General features: G+C 45.9%; 1 long non-coding RNA gene across 3 annotated transcripts in view; it reads right to left on the bottom strand.

The window, feature by feature from the left end:
- Positions 1 to 427: 427 nt before the first annotated feature.
- The window catches only part of LOC140630736 (uncharacterized), a 28,617-nt gene continuing 15,722 nt past the window's right edge, over positions 428 to 13,322 (bottom strand). For 2 of the 3 annotated variants that reach the window (XR_012028451.1, XR_012028450.1), the window contains exons 3-8: positions 10,880 to 11,043; positions 10,177 to 10,490; positions 8,882 to 9,009; positions 5,805 to 5,867; positions 1,635 to 1,946; positions 428 to 1,273 (exon numbers count right to left, since the gene is read on the bottom strand). This is a non-coding gene — a long non-coding RNA (uncharacterized lncRNA). The remainder of the gene's footprint in view (positions 1,274 to 1,634; positions 1,947 to 5,804; positions 5,868 to 8,881; positions 9,010 to 10,176; positions 10,491 to 10,879; positions 11,044 to 13,322) is intronic. The other variant, XR_012028452.1, reaches the window with a different exon arrangement.

The raw sequence follows: 13,322 nt of genomic DNA, 5'->3' as shown, positions 1-13,322 counted from the left end.
TTCCCTCTGGGGCCTCCTGGGGGGGGCACCGTGTCCCTGCGCCAGCCCCTGACAGCAGCGCGGCTGCTCACTGGGCACCTGTGCCGGTGCAGGGGGGCTGGGGACAGCCCCCCGACAAGGACGGGCCAGGAGAGAAGACGGGCACCAGGGTGGCACCTGCCAGGGGTCACCGGCAGGAAGGCGGGGGCCCCAGCAGGGCCGGCGGCGCCTCTGGGCCAGCATCATCTAGGCACCCCTAAGGGATGTGGGGGTCCAAGGTAGGGGTGGCAGGAGACTAGGAACGCTGAGTTCTGCCCCTGTGGGCGGGGGACCCTGCAAGTGCCCCCCAGCACTCCCACCCCGAGGCAGCAGCGGGTGTCCAGCCAGCCCCTCCCCGTTGTCCGCGTGCCTCTCACTGCAGGCCAACCCCCCCCCACCTTCAGGCCTCAGCAGGGGGAAGCCACCAGGTCCCCGCGGGCGTCCCCACAGGTGGTGCTCCCCTCTGGGCTCCAGGGAGCACTGCGGGCGCTGCTGGGGGTTTCTGCGGCCTCCCCGAAGCCCCCTCTCTCAGGATCGCTCACACCAAATCTCAGTGATCTCAGCCCGGAGGCCTGAACTTGGAGACCCACGCGGGCAGCACCGAGGTCCCCACGCCAGTTCCCTTCGCCAGGTTGTCACTTGAAGCATCTTAGGGCAGAGACGCCGGTGTTTGCATCGCCCCGCAGTCCGTGAAGCGCTTACACATTTAGCATCTCACCAAAGACAGGTGCAAGCAGATCGGGACCGTGAACCGGGGACCCAGGCTGTCACCTCGGGGCCACCTCACACCGAGAGCGTTTTGGTGCTGGAGAAACCATCCTCTCTTGATGGAATTCAAGGGAGAGCCGCCGGGTTGGGAACTCAGAGTCTAAAGAATAGTCCAGTTTTACAGGCTTGCTCATTTCTGGCTCTACATCAGTATCCCCCGGGGGGATGCCAGCGTCGTGGGCCTGTGACCTGGCTGTCCCCGGGGGGCCCAACGTTCAGGAGGACTCTGCACCTAGAAGGATCACCCACTGGTTGAATGTTTTCTCGTCACCTTGAGATGTTTGATATTTTTGAAACATTTTCATTTTGCGCAGAGGCCCTGCAAATTCTGTACCTAGTCTTGCCTGGGAACTTCTTAAAAATGCAGAATGCCAGGCCATCCTCGGGGCACCTTTCGAATCAGAATCTGCATTGTAAGGAGATCCCCAGGGGATTCGTATGCACCTGAAAGCCTGGGGGGCATTGCTTAAGTCATCCCGTTCTTTTCCTAGAAGTTAGTACGAAAAGGTGTTAGTAAGAAGAACAAATATTCTGAAAAATACATGTAGGACAATGACAAATTGACAACATTCAGATTTTTTTTAATTGTCTTAAACTTAATATCTTGGACTGTGTAATACTCTCAAGTTGTTTCAGGAGACTCAGGCCAGACAGAGACCTTGTCATGAATGATTGCAGGGAACAGACACCGGGGGCTAATTTCTTTATTTTGGAGGCCCAGCCACGTCAACAGGGGGAGCTTCTTAGCGAGCCAGGAAGCCATCCTTGGGTCTAATGTCAATGGATGCCACAGGTGGGTTTCCTGGCATTCTAATTCTCCTGGAGCCTTGAGAAAGAAAGCCACGTACCTGTACATTTTGGAAGTCCCTGAGATCACCCCCGTAAGGCCTCGATTCTCAATCAGTTTGTTGTCCCAACACGCCTGAGGGGCATGGCTCTCCCACCAGGCACCATGGGGCTCTGAGAAAGGGTGATGATTCTAGGTGGCTGCTCAAGGATCTTTGGAGGGAAAAAAGGCACACATATAGTTGGGAAAAGCTCTCACCCTTGCCACCCCAGCACTCACCCAGCTGAGAATCACTGATGGAAACATCTGTCACCAGGATTTTCTGGGTCTGAGATCTTTGAGTGGGTGGTGACATCTCTTGGCAGACGGGGCCCTGGGCAGTGGAAGGCATGTTAAGGCATGTGCCCTGGCACCACCTGCAGGTCACAGCTGTGCCCTGCCATTCACCTTTCTTCCACCCAGAAGGACTCCCACCTCCAGTCTCTCGCTTGCTGTGTGTGTGACACACAGTCTACTTGGGCAGCTCCCCCTGAACTCTGCCCTTGTCTGGCTGCAGAAACAAAGGAGCGGCAAAGCCCGCCCAGGATGGATACCCTCTCTGCCCACCCAGGGGGATTTGCCACAGATTTACTCCTCTTAGGAATTCCCATACAAAATGATAAATATTCCTGTAATAGCACATGAAATTAAATAAAGCAAAATAAAAAGACACACAATGCCAAGGGTTGATGAGATTCGGGGACAATTAAAACTTTCATGTCCTGTTAATGGGAGCATTTCCCGATGAATTTTTAGAGTCAGCTTGCCAATTAAAAAAAAAAAATCCTGCCATCTTATTTTAAATGAGATTATTTTAAATCTATAAACCAATTTTGGATAAATGACATTTTTACAATATTGAGGCTTCCTTTCCATGAAAACTCTGCAGATCTGTCCATTTGCTCAGGTCTCCTTTGATTTGTTCCAGTGATGTTTTATAGTTTTCGGTGCAGACGACGTCTTGGACATCCCTTGTAAGATCTCTCCCCAGGTATCTGATGTCCCCTTAACGTCATTGCAAAACCACCATTTAAAAAATATATTTTCTAGTTACTCCTGCTGGTACAGAGGAATACGATAGATTTGGGGTGTTTTGAGTCCAGCAACTTAGTTAACGAGTCTGTTCTTGGGCCTGATCTTCCAGGGCACTAATTCCAATCTCACAATGACTACAGTTCCTTTTCAGTTATCTGCATTTTAAAATTTTGACACGCATGTTTGTTAAGCTCCATGAGTGTGTGTGTGTGTGTGTGTGTGTGTGTGTGCACGCACACGTGAATGTACTGTATGTGCATGTCCTTGAGAGCACTTACTACTTCTTACTTGGTGCTCTTTGGTCTCCTTGAGTTGTTGTGTGTCCTTGCACAAGTGTTCCTGTGGTTTCTGTCCACTTGCTGGGCTGCCTCATATGGAGCTACCATTCTCTGTGAGTGGCACCGTGGAGTTTCCTTCATGACGGGAATCTCACAGATGGTGCAAGAAAAAGGAGTCTGTCTGTGTGGATCTAAGTGACAAGGGCCATCAGAGTCTTAGGGGCCCCAGAGAGACCCCCTCTATCCTCCATACAATTCTATCCCAAGCACCTCAATTCACCAGTCTGCTCCCCTTGGCCTTTTGGAGTCAAGGTGACTCTGGCCTGTTTTACTCAGAACATTCTGACAACACATGCGTAGGGTTTTTCCATAGCAATGATTTTTTCCAACTCTCTGGACACCAAATGTATGCCCTACAATTGAATTCAAGTCTGATGACCGACCACCTGGAGTTAGTGTCAGATTCACAGATTTAAGGGCTCAGTCTCAAGACTGCCCATCTTGGACACCAGTCACCCATACTGGTCCTAGGCCACCCACACTTCTGACCGACCAGCTATGAATCAGGGGTTCCCACAGACCCTCCTCAGATTGGGTAATTTGCTAGAACTGCATATAGAACTCCAGGGAACACTTACATTTACCAGATTTATTATAAAGGGTGAAACTCAAGAACAGCCAGATGGAGGAGACGCAAAGAGCAAGGTATGGGGGCTGGGGTGTGGAGCTTCTGTGGCCTCTCTGGGCACGTCACCACCTCAGCACTTTGTTGCGTTCACCAGTCTGGAAGCTCATCAAATCTCTCACATCAAGAATTTTTACAGAGCTTCATCTCCAGCCCCTACTACCCTTCCTGGTGGCTGGTAGGCAGGGCTGGAAGTTCCAACCCTCTAACCACTAGGTTCTTCTGGTGATGAGCCCCATCCCCTCATCCGTGGTCTTTCTAGCCAAAAACATCCTTAGGCTATCTAGGAACTCCATTCTAAGTTACTTTATTAGCATAAACTCAGGTGGGATCAGAAGGAGTTCTTTATGCATAACAAAACACATCCCTGTCATTCAGAAAATTCCAGGGTTTCAGGAGCTCTGTGCCAGGAATTGGGGACAAAGACCAAGCATATATCTTCTTTTTAAAATATAAATTTATTTTTTATTGGTGTTCAATTTGCCAACATATAGAATAACACCCAGTGCTCATCCCATCAAGTGCCCCCCTCAGTGCCTGTCACCCAGTCACCCCCACCCCCCACCCACCTCCCTTCCACCACCCCTAGTTCGTTTCCCAGAGTTAGGAGACCAAGCATATATCTAATACCACAGTGCCCCTGCATTTGGTCACTTTTTTCTTCATCAAGAGAGACTATAGATCCCTCAACTTCTCAGACAGACCCCTTCTGGTTCTTTCTCTGGGCTCTGTGTCCAATTCCCAGTAGATGAGTCTGACTTTGGAGACCCCAACCAAACTCACTCACACTTAGCCACCTGTAGGTCCTAGCAACACCTGCTCAGGTAGACAAGTGTCTTGGAATGGAGTATGGAAGAGAAGAGGGGGACCATGTTCAGGTCTGAGGTTCCCAGCCAGCTTGGATTCTCTTGGTGAATTGGCCTATGGCATATTTGTTGGGTATGCAGTTAGAAGCATGGCAGGACACCCCACTGATGTACAAGCTTTGTCATTCATCTAATATTTTACTCTCCCTCCACTGCATGTAAGTAAGCAGGCTCTGAGTGACCTCTCCTCGGGGAAGGTTTGAAGATAAATCTGCTTAATGTCATGGCTCTGTTTCTTTTGGAACCACTTGAGGAGATGCCTTTAAGGGCTTCAAGAAGTAAAAGGAAAGGTTGATAGTGTCAAGACTAGCAAGATGCGAGGTCCCTGACGAAGTGGCAATACTCAGAAAGGATGCCTGCATATGGCGCCGGATTGCCCAGCCAACTCCCTGGACACTGGAGTTGCCAATGATGACAAAGAGTTTGGGGCCTTCAAGCAAAGCATGGCTGCTTAGCTTCTGACTTGGAGACACCATGCATGCTTGGGCACCCAGTAGCAAGCAGGAGAGATGAAAGACAGGGGGACCTCCCAGGGGCTTAGGGTTGCCCAATACCATCAGAAGCTCAGTCCTAGGCTTGAGAATGTGTTTATGACAGAGAAGGAGCTAATGGTGGTCAAGGTTGGGTTTCCTGCTCACTTGGCAGGATGGAGATTGCTATGAGTTGAATTGTGTCCCCTCAACAAAGATATTTTGAAGTCTAACCCCTAGGACTACAGAATGTGAATTTATTTGGAAATGAGGTCTTTACAGAATTATATTAAGAATATTACAAGTTAAAATGAGGTCACTAGGGTGGGCCACACATGGCTGCGTCCTTATAAGAAGGGAAATTTGGACACATAAACTGGCACACAGCGATCTAAGAACTCCAGAACTGTGAGACATTTCTATTGTATAAACCACCCAGCTTGTAGCACTTCATTATGGCGGCCCTAGGAGACTAGCACAGAGATTCAGAATTGGCTTTAGGGAAAATTAAAGACCTTGTATGTCTTACACACCAGTGAGAAACTGAGGTTCCCACTAGCTAGTGACAGGAGAGCTAATTTCCTGAAAGTCAGATGCGGTTTTATGGAAAAAGTTCCTGAAATTGTATAGTATCCTTCAGCTGTCCATTCAAGATTAAAAGGAGAAGAGTCTTTCTCTTCTCTGGGAAGCTCTCTCCCCTCCTGTAATCCTTACAAGAGCATGGTCAACTAAATTCCATGTCACTGACAAGGAGCATGGCAGCCAGAGAAGGTAGAGGCCAAGAACACAACTTTTGATTCTTGGCCCCAGGGACACCTCATCATTCTTCCTGAAAGAGAGCTTTCAGGAAGTTCTTACCTCTGTGGTCAAATCCTCCAGGTTGGAATTTCATTTTATTGTCACATTATATGATCCAGTCTCCTGGCAAAAAAAACAGAGACAAAAATAAAGTTCCCATAGCTTTTGAACAAAGAAGCTACAGTTATGAGGGCAGAATGAAAACTGCCTTCCTTGGCCACTATCCATGTGAAGATAACCAGGGGGTGTTGGGAGGCAGCTAGCTCCAGAGGAGTCAATTGGATTCTGTGTTTGGTAAGGGAACTAATGCAAGCTTAGTGGCATAAATAAAGACATGGTTCGCATGGTCTGTACTTCACCAGAAATAACTATGCTTGGTGTTGGTCTGACCACACTGTGAGTACCATGTTCATGTCTAGGATCCACTTCTCTTGGGGTTTCACCACACTAGTGCTATGTTGGGGCAGGAGGAGGTGGGTGCTGAGATCCAAGGCATATGAGGAAGGTGCTGTTCTTGGCCTGGACAGGAGTCCAGAGTGGGAACTAGATAATCCCATCATGAACACCTGAAGGTAGGCTTAGGTCTGACCTGGGAGGTTCCAGGTTCTAGAATGCAGCTGGGGAAAGAGTGAACATTTAGTGCTGGTTTAAATGGAGCTGTCAAGCAAGGGGTCCCAGAAGGTGGATGGCCACGGAGGGAGCCTGTAGGGGGAATCAGAGAGAATCACTTCCTGAAGCTCTCGATGCCTCTCACTGCACACATATTTTCTGGTAAAATTATATCTCATTTGTTTCATTTTTAGCATAGGGAACTCTGAGGCTGTGGCAAGTTTAAGAAAATCTTTTTTCCATGAACAGTAACAACAATACGAATAGAAGCAACTAGGGAAATGGAGAAGCATGACGGTTCTTACAGTTTATCATGAGGCCACTAGGGGGCAGAGGAAGATAGCTATTTGGAGCCACTAAAAAACACTGCAATCCCAATCCTTTTTTCCCCACCACAAAATGCTTGAGCAGAAAAGAAAAGGTACAATACAAACCAAAAATGGCTTTGCCATTATCAAGAATTTCCAATATTCTGAGGTAGCTTATAGTTCATGTACACAATGCTGAGTATCAAGTGCAACGCTACCTTTAACTGCAATTCAAGTCCAAAGTCAAGCACACCTATAATTCAGCGCTGTGCTTCCGACCTCGCTGTGAGAACATACCAGCACATGCAGGTCGGTCAGTGCTCTCAAAGAGTGCTCAGGCAAGCCGGGAAAAGGAGGAGCAGACAGCAGGCATATGGGGTTAACACCACTGCTTTCTTGGCTGCTGCCATTTGATTTTGAAGGATTGTAAATACAAGAGATGCCCAAGACAATCAGCCTCACTGCAGCCTTGTTGGGGTCTTAGAAAAGTCTGAAGTTGTTGCTACACGCTAGGTCTTTCCCACTGCAACCATTCCTGGCTCACCTAGCACGAAAAAAGCAGAATAACGGGTAGTGAACCAGTTGCCAGGACAGTGGGAAAGCACAGTGATGGGCCTGTGTTGGTGCTTCACAGCTTACAAGGACCCCTTGGTTAATTATCGTATGCAGGACATTAAGGATTTGATGCAATGATCTTATGGGTAGAATTAAAGCACCTTGTGACCCTAAGGCTCTGAGGATCTAAGATCTCCCCAAATCCCATGAGATAAGGATAGAAGATAACATCCCATTCAAGGAAGCTGAGGCTCTGAGGACTTATTTCTCCAAGTCTATTCATTCAGCAAACATGCATGAGCTCTGTGCTAGACCTGTTGAGTGTTCAGGGGCTTTTTGGGTCACTGAGGAAAGAGACACACGATCTCAAAATAGAGTGCTGTCTGGGATGTGACAGAGAGGTGAACAAGGAGGTGTGCAAGCAGATAGAAGTTCCAAGACTCAGCTAAGGGAAAGGGACCCAAGCAGGCTACATTAGAGGTGGTGATTTTTTTAGCTGCTTTGACTATCTCCAAGGAACGTGGCAATAGGAAAAATAAACCCACCCTGGAGGGACACTTCTGTGTTCCAAATTGCACAGGATTCCCACAGAGAACAAAACAGAACAAAATAAGATGATCTCTGTAGAAGACAAGCTTACAATAAAAATTAAAAATTACAAAGCATTAAAGGACACAGTCACCATGAGTAAAAGCAAATGTCTACATTAAACATAGCTTTCAGATAATAAAATTCAGAGTGCATAAAGTTATATATAATATATATTTTTTATTTATTTATTTATTTATTTATTTATTTATTTGAGACACAGAGAGAGGCTGAGACACAGGCAGTGGGAGAAGCAGGCTCCCTAAGGGGAGTCCAATGTGGCACTTGATCCCAGGATCCCGGGATCACAACCTGAGCTGAAGGCAAACACTCAACAACTGAGCCACCAAGGTGCCCCTATAAAGTAATATTTTTAAAACAAAAACCACAGAAGAGGGGCACCCAGGTGGCTCAGTTGGTTGAGCTTCTGCCTTCGGCTCGGGTCATGATCCCAGGGTCCTGGAATCAAGCCCCACATCAGGCTCTTTGCTCAGCAGGAGAGTCTGCTTCTCCCCCTCTCTCTGCCTCTCCTCTCCACTCATGCACTCTCTCTCTCTCTCAAATAAGTAAATAAAATATTTTTTTAAAAAAACACAGAAGAGAGGCTAATGAGGATAAATAGGACCAAAGGATTTGAAGAGCCATGCAGAACTTCTAGAAATGAAAAATAGGATCTTTGCAATGAAACACTCAGTGGATGGGACTAAGCAGCGCTTGGACACAGCTAAAGAAAGAGTTTATAAAATGGAAGAAGGAGCTAGAGAATATTAGAGAAAGTCTATGAGACGTGAAGGATAAAATAACAAGAGCGGTCATATCCTTAATAGGAATTTCAGGCGAGACTAGAAAGAATGAGAGAGTGGCATCCTCAAAGAGACACTGGCTGAGATTCTTTTTCAGAATAGAAGAAGATACGATTTTCCAGAATCCAGTGGTCGGGAATCCTGGGTGATACGAATGCACATAAAGGCTCACCCAGACAGACGAAAATGAAACTGCAGAAATTAGCAAGGGATGAGGGATTTAATCTCTCAGGACAGAGACACTGGAAATTAAAACACAAAGAAACAGGCTTACCTGCAAAACAACAACCGTCCGACTGAAAACAGCGTCCGCAGTATCAGCTAGAGAAGCCAGGAGGCAACGTACACGCTGACAGCACACAACGACCAACGTCGACTGTGGAGTGTAGCCAAACTGCTATGCTATTCAAGAGCAAGAACAAAATAAAGACATCTTTACTCAAATAAAAATGCAAAGTTTGCTTCTAGTAGATCCTCCTCGAAAGAAACACTAAAAAATATACTTCAGGGAAAAAAAAAATAAGTTGAATCTAAATGAGAAGGATGCAGAAAGGCCTTTTGCTTTTTCTTCCCATTCTTCTCCCCGAATCTACTTCCTCTATTATGTCTCCACCTCCTTCTTCCCAGATAGGAGACGGGGCAGGAGGATGCCCATGATGGTGGTGGCAGCAGAACATGATGGGGCCTCCTTTATACCACTGTCCTAGCATTGCATAATCTCTGTCCCCCTGGGCATGCGTTCTGAATGCCTCTGGCTGGGTTTCCTATCAGCCCACCACTCCTGGGTTGGGGGTGGCAGCCAGAGGAACCCCAAAGTGTATCAGAGGGCCCCCAAACTGTATACTACAGCTCAGGCTTAGAGAAGTGGTCACACATTCTGATTTTGTGAGGGAAACTCCCAGATGTCCAGTGTCTGTTCCTCCACCCCTGCAACAACATCCCATTGACAGAGGTAGGCTTTTGGGGACCGGGGGGGGGGGGTTTCCTTGAATGTGACTCTAAGACAGAGATTCCAGATGGAGCAGTTTATTTGGAAGATGATCCCAGGAGTGCTGGCAGGGGCACGGTGAAGTGAGACAGGGAAAGGAAGGCAGCCAAGAAAGCATGTAGTATCAAACCAGCCACCACCGTGGGTGACTGAAGCTTCAGTCTGCTCGGAAAGCTCTGGAAGCCAATGAAGAACACACACCTCAGATCATCCCACCTGAGGGGCAAGGGAGCTGGGGTATTTATACACCAACTCCTGCTCACCACTATGGGGAGGCTGCTCCCCAGGGCTTCATGAAGTTCCCTAGCACTTAGGCGGGTGGCACAGGTGGCAAAGGGGGGCTCCAGCTCAAGGGAAGGTCCTCAGGACACAAAAGGAGGGGTCGGCAGTTGGAATTCAAGGCTGTCAGCACTGAAGGGGCAAGATGAGTGTGTGAGCAAGGCTCAGGCATCTCCTGCTGGAGTACCTTATTCAAAGCCTTTGGGAGAATGCATATATATATATATATATATATATATATATATATATATATATGTAGGCGCAAATAAAAAGACCCCAACAAACTCAGGGCCATGACTCACTGTCCTCATAGGTAAAAGGTGTCTGAGAACGTTCCGTTGCTTGCTGGCATTTTCCAGATGAACCCCTGCCTCCAGCTCAGTTGTCTGGCAAACACTGGGAGGGGTTGCAGGCAGCCCAGAGCATCTCACTATCACGAAAGTGACAGACTCTAAGAACACCCAAGTGTGTGGTTTGTCCACTGGCCTTGCTAATGGCCTGGCAGGCAGTCCGGCAGGTAGGCGTGGGCTCAGGAAACTGTGCAGGTGCACCTGGCTCCGCAAACAGCAGGTGATGAATTCCAAAGAAGCAGGAAATTCAAGTTATTAAACTCTGGCTGATTTAAAATACAAAAAAAGAGGACACACTTTTATGTGACTGATATTTGCCCAGATCTGAGCACTATAAAAAGAACTAGAGAGGAATAGAATTAGAAACCCACCTTTCGGCACTCCTAAAATAAAGTGGAATAAAAAGCTCTCGGGAGTGACAGGAAGAAGACCAGGGCAGATGGCATGACACACTGCAATTTAGCCTTGGCAGTAACCACAGTGGGGGGACCTGTCCCAGCCCACTGAATGACTTTAATGACCCTGTTCTTTTTCCCCTTTTGTTCATTTCTGTGGTTTACAATTTTATTTTTAAATTCCCGGTATTTTATAAGGTCGCTAATAGCTTGGACATTCATTATTTGCAAGGAGGGGGGTGTTCAGTGAGTTGCTTCACCTGTAAAACAAAGATGCTAACTCCTGCTTCTTCTGAATTCAGCCTGTTAACTCTCTCGGACACTCTATGGACGTGAGGAGGAAGGACTACAGCTGAGAGGCCCACATCTGTCTTGGCAGCTGTTAGTGAGACTGGCATAAAAAGCTGAGGTATTTCCAACTTTCCTACAAGAGAAGAAAATTATGTCAGCAACATCTCTGTCCTCAAGCTGCAGCAGCCCATAGTACTTGAGAGTTTGTTGTACTTTAACGTCAACTTCAGCTTTATCCGTCCATTCCATTCTGTTCCATTCCATTCCATCTGTCCATTATCCCATCACATGCAGCCAGCCAGTCAGCCATCTTTTCTTCCAGCCCAACCAGCCTTCCATTCATCTATCCAACCAACCCAAGCAGCCTCTTTCTTCTTTCTCTCCTTCTTTTCACCGTCCCTTCCTCCCTTTTCCTTTCTTCCTTCCTTCCTTCTTTCACTTAATGCATCTCAAACAATCATCCATCCATTCATCCATCCATCCATCCATCCATCCATCCATCCATCCATCCATTTATCACAACCATCCAAGATCTACTGAGTATCTTTGGGATAACTAAGCACTGAAATACAGAGGTAAAAATAGTTTTACCCTCCATAAGTTTACCCTTCAACAATATTTTTAAAAAAATCTCCACATGGTGATAATCTATTTTTTCTTTTTATCTTAATGAAAATAATGTTCTCTAGAAATATCTGTGAATCTTCCCACATTCAGTGGTAAACATGGTTATGGAAAAGTGAAAAGGGAATTCTTAAGACTTTTGTTGCTATTCAGTATGAGGCCCTCGAGCAAGTGTCTTTCCAGGGATGCTTACTCTTGTTGGTTAGCTTCTCGTTTTGTGGACTCTTTTTGGGCATCATAGATGACCTTGTCCACTTTTCGTTCGAGAGGTCTGGAAAGATTCTGGGAATATGGCAGGCAGAATGAGCATCCTTGGGCCACATGTTAGACAATGTGTTCACTTTATTGGCTTGGTAACTCCTAGCAAAACTCAAAACCTCCTGAGTCTGTTTCTCCATACACAGTAATCATGACTCTGCCAGGATTTGCATACATTGTGTGCAAACACTCTGTAAAAAGAGCTTCCCAAACCACCAACTATTAGACAAGTGAAAAGAGCTTCCAAAACCACCAACTATCTGACAAAAGCACTTCTTTTAAAAACTGTTTATTATTTCTTAATTGCATAAATAATAAAGGTTGACAGTAGAAAAATCAAAAGATCAAACTGAGAATAAAAACTGAACACAAACAAACATAAAATCATTTTAGTCCCACCGCTTGGTTTCCCCAAGATGTGTTTGTTGTCATGGAAAGATATGGATGATGAGAGCTCGAGATGAAAAACCAGGTACTATCACAGGATATATCCTACTCATCCCCATATTTAAAACTGTATTTCCAGGAGGATTATTTTTAATTTACCTATGGTATTAATAAATAGTACCAGAAAAGTCAGATAAGTAAAAGGCAAGCCAAAAATTAAAATGGATCTGACCTACTATCTAGCTATGACCACTGATGATATTTTGGTCTATTAACCTTACAGAGTTTACTTATTTCTATATATATTTTTTCTAAAGATTGATTGATTGATTGATTTAGAATATGCACGAGCAGGGGGAAGGGCAGAGGAAGAGGGAGAGGGGATGCTGACTCCCCACTAAATGCTGAGCCTGACATGAAGCTGGATCCCACAACCCTGAGATCATGATCTGAACCAAAACCAAGAATTGGTCACTTAAATGCTTAACCGACTGAGCCCCCCAGGCCCCCCTACTTATTTCTGTATTTATAGATTTTACAAATATTGTACTAGATCATATATACAAATACTGTTGCTTACTTTCCCAGTCTCTACTAAATGGACAGCTTCGCATGTCAATACATATACTTCATGATATTTGAATTAGCTTTGAATATTCTGTTCTATGGATATGTCATCATCCCCTGATGTTGGATATTTAACATGTTTGTCTTCCAAGAGTTTGGAAATTTTCCCTTTAAACAATATGTAATCAAGATCCCTTGCAATAAAATCTTTGTGCCCATACCTATTACTCCATTGCATCTCGGAAATATTGGACCACTTATTCTTTTTTTGTGGTGTTGGAGAATCCTCCCTACCCCCAAAGAATAAGAATATATATATATATATATATATATTCTTAATCTTTAGAATATATATATATATTCTAAAGATTTTATTTATTTATTTGAGAGAGAGCATGATGCAGGAAGGAAAGGGGGAAGCAGGCTCCCCACTGAGCAGGGAGATGGATGTGAGGTTCAATCCAGGACCCTGAGATCATGATTTGAATCGAAGGCAGACACTTCCCCGACTTAACCACCCAGGTGTCCCAAGAACATGTTTATTTAAGTGTACTCTGGTAACACCCTCAGCCTTTC

Source organism: Canis lupus, chromosome 1 (assembly GCF_048164855.1).
Source record: "Canis lupus baileyi chromosome 1, mCanLup2.hap1, whole genome shotgun sequence".
NCBI lineage: Eukaryota > Metazoa > Chordata > Mammalia > Carnivora > Canidae > Canis > Canis lupus.
This window is presented reverse-complemented; position numbering and strand designations above follow the sequence as displayed.